The sequence below is a fragment of the Giraffa tippelskirchi genome, chromosome 7 (genome assembly GCF_054371585.1).
Source record: "Giraffa tippelskirchi isolate mGirTip1 chromosome 7, T2T-mGirTip1v1.2.pri, whole genome shotgun sequence".
NCBI classification, from domain to species: domain Eukaryota; kingdom Metazoa; phylum Chordata; class Mammalia; order Artiodactyla; family Giraffidae; genus Giraffa; species Giraffa tippelskirchi.
The window spans coordinates 153,852,930-153,858,046 of NC_137281.1; the positions used below are offsets into that span (position 1 = coordinate 153,852,930).

The 5,117-nt window shown below is 42.7% G+C and overlaps 1 pseudogene across 1 annotated transcript; it reads right to left on the reverse strand.

The window, feature by feature from the left end:
- Nucleotides 1-2,752: 2,752 nt before the first annotated feature.
- LOC145513866 (uncharacterized) lies at nucleotides 2,753-4,811 on the reverse strand (annotated as a pseudogene). The gene is made up of 2 exons (XR_014059721.1): nucleotides 4,760-4,811; nucleotides 2,753-3,704 (listed from the first exon to the last, which is right to left on the reverse strand). The product of XR_014059721.1 is annotated as an uncharacterized LOC145513866 (transcript).
- Nucleotides 4,812-5,117: the final 306 nt, after the last annotated feature.

The following is a 5,117-nucleotide window of genomic DNA, read 5'->3' on the forward strand; positions in this document are numbered from 1 at the left end:
GTAACTTAGCTTTGTAGCTTTACATCATGCATTGCTTGGGATCAAAGATTTTTAGAGGGCTGTGCATCTAAAGAATTATTATGTCTGATCATTACAATCTGTGAATGTGGGAGCCAAATTCCAGGAAAAAAAACAAAAAACAAAACTACAATATGCTTTGTTCTAAATCACAAAGCAGGGAAGAGGCAGAGCCGGGACTCGACCCACTTGTCAATTTTGATACTGAATTTATTCCTATAGAGCTCTCTTTCACCATCATGACATGGTTACAGATGAAATGCGGAGTTTAGTTGAAAGGACAAAGGTACAAAATGTTTAGAAATAAACGGTAATATCAAGTGAGGCTTTATTCCTGTCTTCTGCTGCTGCAGCTAAGTCACTTCAGTCGTGTCCGACTCTGTGCGACCCCATAAACAACAGCCCAGCAGGCTCCTCTGTCCCTGGGATTCTCCAGGCAAGGACATTGGAGTGGGTTGCCATTTCCTTCTCCAATGCATGAAGGTGAAAAGTGAAAGCGAAGTCGCTGAGTCGTGTCTGACTCTGCGCGACCCCATAAACAGCAGCCCAGCAGGCTCCTGTGTCCCTGGGATTCTCCAGGCAAGAGGACTGGAGTGGGTGCTATTTCCTTCTCCATCCTGCCTTCTACTGTTCATTAAGAAAAAGCCCAAACACCACTGCTTTGATTTCAACCTACTTAATACTTTAAATTTATACTGAGAATGTAAGTTTCAGTCTATCAATTATTTTCTATATTCTTTCTAAATTTTTTCTATTTCTTTTCAGGGTATAAATTCTTTACATCAAAAGTCTTTTATCAAGTGTGGCATTATTTGGTTTACTTGTATGTGACTCCTGATTATGTCCCTGAAACAAGCTAAACAAGTACGTCATGGTAAATGCATTCAACGATGGGGTGCCAAGAAGAGAAAATTGTAGTATGTTCTACTCTAATGTCTTATACTTGAGTTTGTCTCTTCTTAATTTCTTGGGAGGCAGATAAGACCTGGAGTGCCACCAGGCTGTGACACTGTGGCTTGAGAACGAGTCGCATTTCACAGAGAGAAATGACCCCGTGGTTGGGATGCCGGGGCTCACTGCCTCTTCTTCCTGCTGCACCCTCTTGAATGTCCACGGTCTGCTTGCTTCCTAATCTGATGTGTTTTCCTCCAGCTTCATGGAAAACTTCTTGATTTTTCCAGTCCATAAAAGAGACCTGAATTCCTGCATTTTTCAGGGTCCTTAAAATTTTACTAAGCCAGTTTTCTATTGATGTTAAGTAAATATTACTTGATCATAGAAAAAAAAAGTTATGTGGAAAAATAATAAATTCAAGAAAATCTTAACAAAAACATACTAAATCTCCTACCTTCAGAGAATGCTAAGTACATTCTTACACAATCATTGAAGGAAATGTACACAACTACTTAAAAAGTTTGTGAACACTGAAATAACATAGAAAAATGTTTGTTTTCTATAAAATGAAAAAGGTATGACTCACAATTATAAATCAGTATCCCTGGTGGCTAAGATGGTAAATAATCTGCTTGCAATGCAGGAGACCTGCGTTGGGAAGATCCTCTGGAGAAGAGAATGGCAAACCACTCCAGTATTCTTACGTGGAAAATTCCATGGACAGAGGGGCCTGGGGGGGTACGATCCATGTGTCACAAAGAGTCGGATATGACTGAGCAACTTTGACTCACTCATGATGATTACAGAGTTTTAAAAAACTTCTGCATAAACCTGCTGGAAGGATTTACATAAATTTTTTTATAGTATTTTCACATGGGTAGTGGTATTTTGGATGATTAAAAGTTCTTCATACTTTCATGTATTTCTCAAATTCTATTTAACTTATTCACTCAACAAATATTTATAAAACAAAAAATATGTATCAGGTTCCTCGCTAAATGTTGCCAACAGAATTGTGATAGGCAAAGAGAGTCTGCTAATTGCTTACAAGGAATAATGAAAAAACAATTCATACGCAGCCAGAGCATAATGAACTAAGAGCAATGATGAGGTAAGCCAAATTTTGTAAGAAAATATGAGTATCCCAAATCTGTGGGGAGGTGAAAGAAGGGGATATTGACCAGCATGCCTTCAGCTGCAAATAATAGAAGCCATAATGCAACATGTTTTTAAAAAGAAGAAGCATGTTGATTCATGTGGGTTGAACTGTATTCTTGAAGAATATATGCTGAAGTTCTAACCCTATACCCATAAACCTTATTTGGAAATAGGGGTTTTATAGATGTAGTCAAGTTTAAAATTGAGGTCATTCTGGGTTCGGGTGGGCCCCAAATCCCTTGACTGGTGTTTTTATAAGCAGGGAGAGATTTGGAGACAGAGATCCAGATGAGATGCGCACACACAGAGGGAAGCGGACCATGTGATACTGGAGGCAGAAGTTGGGAGTGTTGCTACTCCATGCCCTGAAGAGCTGCCCTGACAGACAAACTTGGCTATAAAACTACCTGGTGTCCCCAAGGAATGGCTTAAGGAGAATTTGTCTGGCCCAATTCATAAAATGCCTTGGCATCATTAGGAGGTGCAACCCACTCCACCCCCATCCCCACCCCCACCCACATCTCCATATAGTAACCTTTTCAATGTTGATTTCAGTTCCTCTCTCTAGCTTCCTATTCTACTGTCTTCTACTTAAGCAGTGTGCTTGATCCAGGCTGGATAGAGGCTTCATTGCCTTACAGGAGGCATCATGCAAGGATGGAAACCGAAAGAGCACCCAGTCTTTTGTCTTTGCTCTCTTTGAAACAAGTATGTTTTATTTTAAAAGAATAGAAGATTATGACAATGGGATGTATGTATGGAAATGTCTTCAAGAAAATGACTGCCGGCCATTGCAAAACTCACTGTTCAGACCTTTCCTCTTCAACATCTGGACGTAATCAGTGGATTCACCTGATTCGGTGGTATTACTGAACACGTTTCACAGGAGAACAGGACGGCGCTTACTAGCAAGAGGATGGAAGTTGCGATTCCTAGGGGGAGCACATAGGAGAGACGTTTCTTTGTTACCATTTCTCTTTCAACAGGAAAGGTAATTGGAAAGTCAAGGGTGGTTTGGCCATAAAAGTCCACGGTGAAATTCCAGCTCACTGCAATTACGGTACAAGCACCGCTGAGGAAGAGCATCAGGGCAGACGCCTTGTAGCACAATCGGAGGAAATCAGGGTACGGGGCCTTGATCCTGCTGACGAAAAGGGCCACCGAGCTAAAAATCAGGGCCACCGACATCATAAAATTCGCCAGCAGCATCAGGCCCTGCCCATATGAGATTTCATCAGAAACGACCCAGCTGGAGTTGATCACGCTGTACATCGGTAACTCAACCATTGTGCCAGATACGTTAAATTTTTGCCGGTAGAAGGCTTCCCAGAGTCCAATGAACACGACGGAAATGACGTCGCTGTCAAACTCCCATACACGCCAGGATCTGCTGTGGGTCAGGCTTAAGCTCAACATCCAGACCAGATAATTAAGAAAAACGCGGATCAGTTTTAAGAAGTACTTCATTTCGGGTCATCTAAAAACACGCAGGTAGCCAGAAAGGCTAGAACCGCACCGCCCGTTGCTGCCTGTCCGGCTCGGATGGCTTATTGAAAGATGGTGAGCAGGCGATGTCCTCTTTCTTCTTCCGTGAAGAGTGAATTCCAGAAGACGCGGGAGTGATGTCACGATCGCTGTTGAGAAGCTGTGTTGAGAATCCTTCCAGCATTCTCAGTTGTTAGGTCAGGGGCGCCAGGACAACAGTTTCTTTTCTGTTGACCATCCTGGTGCGACCTTTTCTTCATCCTCTGTCCTCTTTAGCAGCCCGCCCCTTGTTCAGACTTCACTTATCACCAGTGTCTGTTTTTAAAGCCTAGTTCCTTGGGGAAAGTAACAAAGTATTATGCTTATGGATGGTGGACAGGGAATAGGGAATGAAAATAGGAAAATATTCCTAGAAATACAGATGTCCCTTGATGATTTAGGAAAAGAGAAGGGTTTCTACCAACTGGACACCTCTTCCCCGGGGCCTTGAGAGAGAAGGAGGGAAAGAAGAAAGGAGGGAGGGAGGCAGATAGAAACCTGAGCGTTTCGAGTAGCAAAGGAGAACTAACATCACACAGTCTTCTTAGGAACATTGCCTGGGAGATGTCAAGATTCTAAAAACTGTGTGTAAGGATGGTGTAGATGTGGGCAAGTAGAAATTAGGCACGCTCACAAAAACACAGATGCTCTGCTGATAAAGCAGCAAAACCCCTGTGGACTTGAAGAGGCCATGCTGATAAGCACAAGGACATCTCCATTCAACCCCTGTGAACCCGTGACTAAGACAGACAGTTTCCCTTACTCCTTGACACCAAACACAGCACAGGACTCCATGCCTGTTGTTAAGGAAAGAGAAAAATTGGGAAAGGAAGACTTGTTTTTTTTATCCTGACACCTAGTAGAATAATAAAAGATAGTTCCATCATTTGCACATCTGAACTTGTGGGCTAAAATCCATATCCACATGCCATTTTAAAGAATTGTATTATCAACTATTTCGACTTCAATGCCATTGTCAGGATTTGCACCGTATTTTTCACCTAGCTTGTTTTAACCTTCTAATAAAAGAAAAAATTACAGCTTTAGAAAACGGATGTTTGTTCATTTTTCTCAAAATAATAAGAGAGAGACATTTACAGCTATCAGGTTGAGACATTCAGGGATGTCATCTGGCACCCAAGCGTGTTATTTCTGCCATGCCTACTTGGCGTCACAGTCATGCTTGTTTGTGTCATTATCTCAACCTCTGACATCATGTTCATGTTCAAAGTAAGTTTAAAAGGGAAGGTAGGTGCCAGATATGCTGCTGCTGCTGCTGCTATGTCGCTTCAGTCATGTCCGACTCTGTGTGACCCCATAGACAGCAGCCCACCAGGCTCCCCCGGCCCTGGGATTCTCCAGGCAGGAACACTGGAGTGGGTTGCCATGTCCTTCTCCAATGCATAAAAGTGAAAAGTGAAAGTGAAGTTGCTCAGTTGTCTCCGACTCTTAGCGACCCCATGGACTGCAGCCTACCAGGCTCCTCCGTCCATGGGATTTTCCAGGCAAGAGTACTGGAGTGG